The 12,557-nt window shown below is 37.1% G+C and overlaps 1 protein-coding gene across 1 annotated transcript in view; it reads right to left on the reverse strand.

The window, feature by feature from the left end:
* The window catches only part of LOC145691537 (protein unc-93 homolog A-like), a 274,095-nt gene extending 262,519 nt beyond the window's left edge, over nucleotides 1–11,576 (reverse strand). The window contains exon 1 of the mRNA XM_081766948.1: nucleotides 11,465–11,576. The gene's annotated coding sequence lies outside the window, so the exon portion shown is untranslated. The remainder of the gene's footprint in view (nucleotides 1–11,464) is intronic.
* Nucleotides 11,577–12,557: the final 981 nt, after the last annotated feature.

Genomic DNA, 12,557 nt, shown 5'->3' on the forward strand with positions numbered 1-12,557 from the left:
AGCCTATCGATCAACGAAGAATCGGTGGAATGAGAATGTGGAAGGAAATGGAAGTACCCCGGGAAAACGCACGGACACGATCTTGTCCACTATAAACTTATTTGGCTACTGATTGAACCACGCTCTACCACTGAGCCACTGTGCCCCGTTTTTCAAAACGAGATTGTGCAACAGTGAGTTTATATCTTCCCGTGGAATATGACCCATCCGAAGTCCCACCGGGACTTGAACCCAGGGGCGTCATTTCAGACTTCGCTTGGGGGGGGTGTAAGAGCACCACCGACATAAGACCTTCGCGCTTTGTGCTAGTGTATTAGTAGATAATCGATTAAAGTATATGCATTTCTCAAACTCTCAAGGGGGGGCAATTTCCCCCTCCTGCCCCCTCCTAAATGACGCCCCTGCTTGAACCCAAGTCTTGTATGGTATTCATATACGTAACTACGGTAGAGCGCCATAATTGGTTACGTCAATTTCAATACTGAAGTCATCTAAGCCGGAAGCTAAACGAGTATTCGAACCATTGAAACAAAGAGCCGCACGTCAAACGAACTTGGGAACAGAGAGCTATCCAGTTGACCGTACCTGAAGTTTTGCTAATATTAATTTCGCACTTGATTTTCCTTACTTGGACACGTGTAAATAATTACGTCATTTAAGAGAAATACATTTTTTTTTAAAGATTAGTACAAAAAGTAGTTTGTGTTGAGGAAAAGAAGAGGGTATTACCCCGCCTCGTGTCACGCAGTTTGAAACCAACTTCATATGACATTTCTTCATGGGGAAAAACACATGTGGTACTCATGCAGGAAATGCTGTACATAAATAGTTTTTGCGACTGTTATTAATTGATGGCTTTTGATGAACGGCAGAAGGAAAATTCAAATAGAAAGCATACACAAGAAGATGTACTTTAAAATATGGGAATTCATGTTACTAATCGGTAGAAGCCTAAATTACCTTGGAATACCTGGAGCTAGGGGTGAGGGAGAATGTCAAGAGAACAACGACCCCTGGAAAATATATTTACCTATTTTCAGGCATTAATTTTTTTCCACCTCAGTCTTCTGAAGACAGTTATGCCGTCTCTTCGGTAGTAAAATATCTGAGCTCCTTCGTGGCTAAGCGGTTACCGTACGCGCCTTTGGCTTGGGAGACCTGGGTTCGATTCCTGGCGTGAACTAACTTGGTTCGGATTCCAGGTTAATCAGTAGGTCCCGTCTCATATAGCCTCGCTGTTGAAAGGGACGATAAACTCAAACTCAACTCGGTAGTGAAATATTTGGCATTGTGAATTTTGATTTATTTTGTAGTGGTTTATGTTTTTCTAGTTTTATCATCATCTGAATTATCATCTGTTTTAGAGTTAAACTATATGTGAATGTTAACACACGAAATATTAGATCTGGTAACAAAAAAATAAATAAATAAATAAATAAATAAATAAAATAAAAATAAATTCACATAAAACGCAAGTAAAGTTATAGAAATGAAAATAAACTGAAATGTTTCAGTTTAAGATCCCATTATTATACGCTATAGACTAAATGAGACGTAGATTTATTGCAAGTGAATGATGATGGAAGAATTGGTGGAATGAGAAAGTGGAAGGAAACGGAAATACCCGGACAAACCCCCACAGACACGATGTTGTTCACCTGGAATCGAACCAAGGACCCCACTCAACAGGGATAAGCGGTCTACCACTGAGCCACCGTGCACCCTAGAAATGAAAAGTTCAACGCAAAAGACAATCCATAATTTGATAAATATATAAATGAAATTGACTGACCGAGGGAGTTTGACTATGGGTATATAATTTGAAGTACTCACCAACTACCTCTATAAGAATTGTTGCGGAAGTACCGCAGGACTCTGGAACATGGATATATGGATAGGGCACATATTAGTTCCTAAGGAAAATCTTGACTCGACTACGGTAGATCCTATAATATTGGAGCTATGGACCTTTAAAGTTCATTTTTTCATGTTTATGGCAGCCTATAATTCCGAAATGACGAATTTCTACACCTAGGTTGGTCTATATATATATATATATATATATATATATATATATATATATATATATATATATATATATATATATATATATATATATATATATATATATATATATATATATATATATATATCTTGGTGTCAGAAATCACCTCCCAAACGTTGTTGTTGGTGTTGTTTTCAAACACCCTGTATATTTACATGATAGCTCAATAAATTATAGTACGAGTGCTGAGAATAATTAACTAATAGCGCACGTGAATGTGGATACCTCTCTTTTGGATCTAAAAAATTCTGTCTTTACCTTAAAGACGGGTTCGAATCTACATTCAAGTTTCAAATTATAAACATAAATATATATTCGAAATTGACATCAAGATGTCAGGGCCGTCTTTATCATCTGTGCAACACGTGCATTTGCACGGGCCGGCAAAATCTGTCTTAACTATATCCTGTTATTTAAAATAAATATTTATTATTGGAAATAGACTTCATGATGACGGTAGTTAAGCATATTAAGCCGACCTATTTGAATACTACATTCATAAATCATGTTTAGGTCGCATTAGTATGAGGTTGCCTGGACAGTGGTAAAGCAAAACTGGTCAAACAAATCCCAGCATGAATTGCTTGATTGTTGTCAAATACAAGAACTCGATTCTCGAACAGTGGCGAACACCTGTTCCATTTAGTTAGTTATCACAGTTTTGATATGAAAATTACTCTTGTCTTTGTCACAAACAAGTTCCTTATCATCGAAGATGGAAACAGGTATTTTTTTTAAAAAAAAATAGCAGATGTAGAAGGAAAATCAAGAAATAAAGATACAAGAGCTAGTTGCACTGGAATTGTAAACTGATATATTGAGATTGAAGGTTGATATTGAATTCTGTAAAAAAGGATTACCATTTTTCCTCTGCAGGTGTGTTTGCTTTATGTCTCACTATCATAATAGATTAATATTTAAAGAAAGAAAAAAAACAGACACAACGAGATTGCATTAACACCCTTCTCAGTGCGAATGTACCTTCCCTCCCCTTTGCTGTTCATGATAGGGCAGCATACTTAAAATTGTGGCATTTAAGATATGATCTTTCTGGAGAAAAGGGGAGGCGGCAAATTGCCTCGGGGCGGCCCTGGTCTCAGATTTGAATTCGAGATCCGAATTTTAGATTCAGATGGGATTCGGATCCAGACCCATTTTAGACCTGGTTCCGATGTTTTTTTACACTCTATAGATGCAGGAATTCATATAATATTTATCTTTTACTAACTCAATATTTTCAGAGACCCGTAACCTTCGTACAAATAGTAAACTAATGACATTCTAATGATATGTGTTTTACTACTGTGATAAGCTAATGATACCTTCTTTGAGAACTTTAAATCTTAGAAGAAAAAAAATGGAAGATGCAACCTTTCCCATACATTCATCAATTGTCAAAATAATAATAAAAAAGTGTGTTAACAAAAAAAAAAAAAAAATTAAATAACGTTCCCTCATGAAACGTTGTCTGTTACATACAAGGTCATATCCAAAAATCCTGAGGGCATGCACTGCTGTACCATTTGCATTTTGTCAAGTCGGGAAAAGCTTCGCACGTGGAACGCCATGCTAACTGAAGGTCATGCAACATGTATTTTGTGGTTGTTCTCTCCGTTTTTTTTATTATCGTTATTACTTGTATTATTAGTTATGAGTCTGTGGTTTGACTCAGACTTGGGTTATTATCTTGTGACCATTCCTGCGAGGAACTCCATGACTGGTGTAAGCTTATTATAATGACGACAGAATTCATAAAGAAGATCGAGTCAAATTTTAAGAGACAAACACATTTTTTTTTTTAAGTTCCAAACTATGTTATGCATAAATGTCGGTTGTTTTATAGAACCACTTGGTCCGTCCGTCTGTCTGTCATCCCAGAGCAAAAATAGTAAGAAATATAGAGAAGCGGTTCTTTTGCAGTCGATTCATCGTCCAAAGAATAGGTTCCATCGCTTCTATTAACCCTCTATTCAAACCGGAAGTGGTTCAAATCAACAATTTCCGCTTTGAATGTTTATAGCCATAGAACAGAAATGATAATAGATAGCGGTAAATGTTTCTTTGCAAATGATACAGCATGTCAAGTGTATATATAGGTCTCTGTGCTGATATATATATAATATATCACAACAACCCGGAACACTATATCGAAACCGGAAGTGGTTGAATGTACTAGCAGTTCTGTTTTCAAAACTTGTTTTCATAAAGCAAAAACTGTAATAGGTGTCGATTTTTTTTCCCATCAACTCGGCCTCTCTCAAGACTAGGTTCTATTTTCCCATTGGAGCTCAAATTCAAATCGGAAGTAGCTGAAATCAATGATTTGCGTGTTTCAATGTTTATCACCATAGAACAAAACCAGTAACGGATGGCAAGTGATAGTTTTTCGACATAGATTCAGCGTTCCAGGAACAGAATCTATCCTTGGTTTTATTCCGTTATTGTAGCCGATAGTTATAGATGTATTGCTTTAATTTTGAATATTTAATTCGCATAATTTGGAAGTCTAGCGTGGTTTCACACTATGAAACGAAAGTTATTTTGTTTTAAATACAAGTTCTAGTGCTGGACACACTTGGAATTCAAGGGAACCAGAATTGTTTGGATAATTCTTAATTAATTTATAAGTGTAGTCGATGATTCACAAGACATTATTTTCAGGAAATCCCAGCTGTGTTCACTTAACTATTTAACGTCCGACGATTTAGGCTAAGGGAGAAAGATGATTTCGGCAAGTGAATGATGATGGAAGATGCAGTGGCGGATCCAGGGGGTGGGGTGGGCGATCGCCCCCCCCCCCAGAAGAGGAAACTTTTATTTTATATATAAATAAAACCCAATTCAGAGTTTGGAGCTCTTAAAAGTAGCTCTAAGTAGCAGTATTACAACCCACTGCCCCCCCCAGAAGTCTGTTCTGGTTCCGCCCCTGCGAAGCTGTGGGAGGAAACGGGAGTACCCTGAGAAAACCGACGTATACACGCCGTCAACACAAGCTTACTTTGCCAGAGATAGAGCCAGGGCAGTGTTGCCAGATCTACTGATTTTGCAGGAGATCTGCTTTTTCTACGTTCTACTGATCTACTGCGAAAGAAAATGAAAAGTGAACAATCTCCTGCTTTTTCCTTACTTCGAGGAGTTGAAGAAATATCTTATTATTAATATTGAATTTTCAATGTTTCCTCACATAAAAAGACGAAATTTCTTTGTTATAGTACACAAAGCTCTGTAGAACATATAGTTATAGAGCTTTATTGTATATAATATGAATCCAAAGAATACAACTGTACGTCATTTTCTATAAGATTCGTCTATATTCTGACTTTCTGTAAGTTTTACAAGTAAGTGTTGTTTAGATTGGGACTTGGGTTGGAATTGTGGCTTGGATCATTTCTCCACGATCGTCAGCAAGAAATCGTCTTACGCCACGACCACGTGCGACCGTGCCATATAGCTACGTTATCGCTAAGTGCATGAAATGGCATTTTCCCACTCCACTTTGCTCTTCACTACGTTTTACTTCACACACGTGTGTATCAAATAATATTAATATAAATCGGGACTTTCCCTTTTATTTGCTCAACGTAGTTAATCGGAAATGAATTCTGGACTGCTTGTTTCGACTACTGCCCCCTTAATAATGGCAATTTTTATTCGCTCTCCCCCGGATTTACATTCAAACGCCACCATTGTAAGTGTCTACTGCTTTCTCCTGTTTTTTATCTTCGAATCTCCTGTTTCCCAACTGATTGATCTGGCAACACTGAGCCAGGGACCTCGGGCAGCAGACGTAAGCGCTCTACCATTGAGCGATCCCCCCCCCCTGTTATACAGTTAAACATTTAGAATTTAATGCCCAAACATTTTTGCTGAGGAATTTAGTATCAACTAGTGAAAGTATCACGTGGAACAATTTAGAAAAAAAATATATATATAAATTCCAAAGTGAAATATTTGTTTACCTGTGGTAGAAGCGAAGATCAAGTATACTTTCGAAGTTTGAAATCATATAAAAATCCTTATTATTGTTATCTGCTAAGCAAACCCACGTTATCTACAGGTATGTATAATAAGTCCATACAAATTATACGCTATTCCAATAATTGGAGCATATTTACGTATAACCACAGTAATAACATTGAGATATATTTAAAAAAAAAATACACATGTCTTTTTTAGAAAACGTGAAATATTGAAATATGTCTTTCTTTGCGTAATTAAGTTGATTAAATCAGTTTTTGTACAAGGCCACCATGGTTTTGGGGGGAAATTAAGTAAACCAAATAATTGTGTTGTTCGCCTTGAAGCCATGACCTGATCGTCTCTATATCTCGTGAGATTGTCGTTATTTGAAGGAGATTTAAACAAATAAAGTCAGTGGGAATATTGATTCTTAAGTAAGAGGTATTTTTAACTAAGCCATTTACTATAAAGGTAACCAAGAAAGTTCTGTCGCTTTTTCTGGTAGTCCGTGTTCAATTGCCCTATACCATGAGTTGAATGCGAATAGAGATAAGGCGAAGGTCAGTTGTTGGTGTGAGTATATTCAGCATACTACCTGGCTGCGGCAGTTCAGTTACACTGTGAATTTGTGTAAGGACAGAGTGACCTTTACAAAGCGTCATAATGGCGTAATTGCTGTACGAGTTCAAACTGGGGTCAAACGCCGCTGCAGTGGGACGGAAGATATGCCAGGCCTATGAAGAAGGTGTCGTGACTACGCTCACAGTGCAGCGGTGGTTTAACAAGTTTAAGGACGGTGACGAAACACTCGAAGACGCACCAGGAAGACCAACACATGTACAAAATGAAGATCTTGAGGCAGCAATCACGAACAGTGGTGGAATGAAGGAAGTGGGAGGAAACCGCAGAACCCCGACCAAACCCATTCACACGGTGTTTGTCCACCGCAAGGTTCAGTTGACTTGAGCAGGGATCGAACCAGGGACCCCACGCACGAGAGCTGAACTCTCTACCACTGAGCCACCGCGGCCCCCAATCGGGATTAGTGTTTTTAATCTTAATTGTATTTCAATATGCAGGTTTTGTTGCGTTTGTATTTTGCTGGTGTTTAAATATGCAGTTCTCATTAGTTTCATATCTTACTTCTTTCATTTAAATTGTTTTTTATTGTTGTTCTTAACAGTATATGTAAAAATAAAAACATGACTCTCAGAGCAAAATTCAAAATAGTATTTAAAAATATTTTCCAGTATTAGATACTAATTATATTTATCTATTCCGCTTATCTTCGCGACCACCAGATTGGGAAACTCTGCCTTAGAGGAAGCCAGTTCAAATTCCTACTCCCTAGTAAATGTGGAAAATTCACTTATACCTTCTTCGCTTCACGGCCCACCAAGTTCTACCGCGATGGAATCCATAGTCATTCAGAACGTTGGCAGAAAGACGTCGATGCTGATGGGGACTATCTTTGATCCTTGAGGTACGGTACGTCTTAGGTGACATATCGATGTTCGAAGGTGGGGGTGAAGAAGCGACAGAACTTTTTTGGTTACCTCTATATATTAATTAGAAACAGATACTAAATGTAGATAATTATTATATACCTCTAAAGTCGCAATCACATTTAATTGTTTGTATACTTCCCCAAAACATGCGAACACCAAATTTCGCATACATGTTCATCATGTGATGCGAGTAACGGGAAAATTCCGATATCATGAAAAAGCCGACATTTTTTCCATGTAAATGAAGTGTCGAAATTTTTCGTCGTTTCAAAATGCTGGTGTATACGGTACTTGCACACACAGAAACATCATCTTTTGTCAGGCAGTGAAGATAGTAACGTAATTTGTGCTAGAAAAATGTTAGCATTAAAATTCGTTTTCGTTTGGTGGCACAAACAAGAAAATGTGAAATTTGTAATGGCTATAGCTGGAACGTCCAAATATCGAGCTGTTATTTATTCTGATGCGTAGTTTTCGAATGCGTGCTTAAGCTGAAAAAAATAGTCATCTTCGGGGTAAGAAAGTGCTAGGAATGTTTTAAGGGTACGTCTAATTCTAGACAACTTGCAGATATGGTGGAAACACGAAATTGCGTTCAAATGTGTAGCTTACAGCCTAAGTAAGGGAAAAAATCGGACATGTTGGAAAGTCGTCATCTTCGATTCAAGATGGCGGTTCAACAGTTTGTAACCATGAAAATTGTAAGTTGTGCTCACGGTAGGACAGTTACGTTTTGCTATATTATTAAGGATGAAGTGTAGTTTAAGTGAAGAGACAAATCATTGGAGAAGTCGCCATCTTGAATGCAAAGTTGCCATGTTGTTAAATTGGCTTGATCTACCTTGTTATGTGCTACATTAAGCATAATAGAGCAACCATAAATCAACGTACTAGCTTTGCTCATAGGTAACGTGTCCGCTTTTTAAGTAGCAGGTCTGGGTTCTATTCCCGACCAAATCTTTTTTTCTTGTATTTTTTCTTATCTCCATTGCTTCGCATTAGCAAAGTAGTTTCTGTTCGTATTACGCGAACAAAATATTCTCGTTACGTAGAGGGAAATGATATATTTATACCGCAACTGTTGAGATGGTCTCGAAACGAGGCAGTATGTTCGTGTGAAACTTCGAGACGATACTGAAGGAATTAAAAACAGCGGCATCACCAGTATTTCTTTCAGAAACAATGTTCCGGGGGATACACTTAGTATTCCGGGGAGCACTGAAGATAATATTCTATTTATTATTGTATTATAAACGTATTATTTTGGTCTCCTCCGGGGGCACTCTGAGAGCTCCGAGGGGGCAGTGTCCCTTCCCCCCACAAAAAGTCTGGAAGAAACATTGGACATCATTTCCACGATACAGTGTCCAGGCGAGACAATATATTTTGTCTCGCGACAACAGTGTCTGCTTCAAACCGGAAATGATTGCAAAAAATCTCCCCTTTTATGACCCTCGTTAAGGGTCTTCACTACAGCGAAATTAAGCTACCGCTAATTTTAGAGTTTTTCTGTAATATCTCCAAACCAAATAAAAATATTCGAAAAGCAGAAACGTAGTGAACTAAACAATACGATTTTGCATGTGATACCATTATCACAACTCATCTATCTGCTTTCGATTTGCAACTGTAGATAGATTTAGCATTTTTTTTTCGGATTCTGTAAATAGCGGCATACCAAAAGCAGATAGGCGAATTATGGCAAAGGTATCACATGCAAAATCGTATTATCTAGTTCACTACGTTTTGCTTTTCGAAGATTTTTATTTGTTTTGAAGATATCACAGAAAAACTAAAATTAGCGGTAGTTTAATTTCGCTGTAGTGAAGACACTTAAGATACATGCGTATACCAAGTTTGAAGTCTATACCATAACTGAAAAAGTATAAAATTATAAATTTTAAGGAACTAAACACACACACACACACACACACACACACACACACACACATACACATACACATACACACACACACACAAACACAAATGCGAACCTCTTGACAATTGTCTCGTCGGCAGGGTACATAGTTATATGAGATACGTGGAAAAGTGCCCCTTTCGATTCAATAGTTTGTGTGGCGGGACTGGTTGGAATGAAATGCCGTGTATTCAAGCTTATTGGCAACCAATATATGCTATAAAAATAAACGTTCGAATGGTAAACCGTCAATGTTTGGTAAACCGTACAAATTATGTAGTTCTTCATTATGAAGTTCCCGCCATTCCCCATTCCCGTTCCTCTTTGGACCGAATATTCGAATCGGGATATTCTTACGTTCTTCCTTCTAAATAAGCGACCACGTTTCGTAACCATACAGGTCAATAGGCATCATTATCGTTTTATATATTTTAAGCTTCAAATCCCTCGACAAAATTAGCGACGACAGAAGATTTTCAACTGAATAATAACACGATCCTGTAATCAACAGTTAATTTCTTCATGAATATGGTTTTGGTCTGTTAAAAATTTATCCTAGATATTTGAAAGTATCCACTTTTTTCGAAAGAATTATTTGATATTTTAAGACGTTCATCATTTGCAGCATTACTATCCTGTAATCTAAATATTATAAACTTAATCAGCATTTATGGTGGCATCACTCAAAATCTGTTTAACAGATGTTTATAGTTTTAGTGTTATTAATCATCTCAGGATATACACGTGTCTTTTATTATTTTGCGTTGATGATCGAATTTTATTCACCTGGTCATGGCTACGGCTATTTTATAGACATGTTGAGGTTCTCCATTTCAAATTAATCTGTGCCACATGGAAGTAATGTCATATTGCCCAATGCAAATGTTTAGCAAGAGGATATGGCGATAATTACTGGAAGAATTTTATTTTTTAAAAAAATCATTCTGCGTACTGGACGCTCTCTATTATTCAATAATGCTGTAAGCAGTGGCGTATATAGGGGTTATCGTGTTCAAGTCCCCCCCCCCCGGAAATAAATTTGTTAGCTTTTCGCATTCCAGGTACAACAATAATCCTTCTTACCATTTCTAAGAATTACATTTAACTTTCCATTTTTCTTATGTTCTTTGTTCAGAAATAATATTGTATATGTCAAATTTCATTCCATTTAGTTATTTCTGCCCCTTCCTCACTTTCACTCAATGTTTTTATTTCTCATGCCTGGAAGAGTCATTATACAAATATTAAAGGAAGGAAAATTAACTTCATTAAAATTTGTCGACACGCAAAAGGAAAAATATAAGTGCTTATTCATATTCGTGTTGTGCATAGCCCCTCCGAAACAAAATCCTAAATACGCCACTGGCTGTGAGATATTTCGTAGATTTACATTTAATGAATTAGTTTCCTATATCATAAATACGACATTTGATATCGACTACAAAAATTTTACCTGTGTACATTTTTCATGCTTGTGCTCTTAAACTTAACATGCACTGGGAGGTTATGTATTTTTTTTCAATCAACTTTAGAACGTTATTTTACTTTCTGTTCAACAATTATACTTTAAAAAAAAATACTCTTGAAATACGAGTTATGTTAAAATATATTCCTCATATGTTAAAATTTATAATTGTATAGAAGCGTAAATGTAATGCGTATCACAATATCAATAATGCAATTGAGAATAAACAGATGGCCGAATCAATTCTAAACTGCAATACAGAACGGAAAACATGTTGAATATTTCATATGTTACGCACTACAGCTGTAAGGAAAATATATTCCTTTCTTGCTATCCATTCATGTCAGCACGTGATCTAGAAAAACATAGCTCTTTCGTCAATAATAAAAATAACGTAAGTCCCGCCTACGAATTACGTTCAGTCACTTTCCATATTACTCCAACACTACACACACATAATCATATCGATTAATATGGTAAATCATCCAGTTTTCTATTATTTATGTAAAATATGAAATAAACATTGGAAATTAATTAAATTCACTTACCTTTCAAACGTAATGCAGAAGCGAGGACTGAAACTAGCGCCTGGAACGTAGACTTGTCCGCGTTAACATGAATGATTTTGTGCGTTTCCCGGAACCGACAGTTACTTGTTTCCCTCTCTTTCCCGAAAATATTTCTGCAGCAGCATTCGAGCAACTCGGTTTCCAGTCGGTTTGGTTCGGTTCTTTTCGGGTGGCGCTACGAAACATCGTTGGTATTGGTTTGGGGTAATCCATTCTATGAATTCTAGGGAGGTTCGTACGCAGACATCAGAACGCACTCACAGGGCTTCAGGTTTTTTTTCCTTTTAATTTCAGTGTCCCGGAGAGGAAACAAGCTGGAGTCAGCCAGGATGAAGTAAAATTTCGTTGCTCTAGTGCTGCGGACAACGACCTACATAAAAGGGTAACTAGGCAACGATCGTGAACCTATACCCTCGTCCTGTCTCCATACGCATGTTACTGGAGAAGGAACACTACAACACTATGTAGCACAGGGGTGGAAAAACAAAACTCACGGGACAACAGAAAGCCAAAACTGCGTAACCAGGGTCAGAAATAAACCATGAGTTTCGCAAATTAATTATTCAATTTAATGCGCAGTTTTTTTTTCTTTTTTCATGAATTGTAAAGTATCAACACAGATCCATTGCGTTATTCCGGTGAAAAATTCTCACGCTATTTGACGCACATAAGCGTGGACCATTGTGGTCTATAGAGATATGAACCATGGACTGTTTTATTCTGAATCTTATTTTTATATTTTTACTAGTAGAATACCCGTTCTTCGCATGGAAAGAATATGTTTCATTTTGGACATAAAGGAGTGAATTTGGATTTAAACGGCATCGGAAGTGTCACTGTCTTATCTCAGCGAGACCAAAAACTATGGATTCGACACTAATATCTGTCATTTTTGGATCATTTTTATAGATCTCTCCCTCCCTCTCCCCTAAGTTGCACCGTCGTCGAAGTGAAATGATGAAAAACATTCCAGGTCCGAAGCTCATATATGTGAAAAATTTGGTCGAAATGTGGTCGTGTCATTCAAGAGTTATAAAGTCCCAAACATAGTCACGATGCGTATATGTATATA

Source organism: Thermobia domestica, chromosome 8 (genome assembly GCF_964235325.1).
Source record: "Thermobia domestica chromosome 8, izTheDome1.hap1.1, whole genome shotgun sequence".
In the NCBI taxonomy this organism is placed as follows: Eukaryota; Metazoa; Arthropoda; class Insecta; order Zygentoma; family Lepismatidae; genus Thermobia; species Thermobia domestica.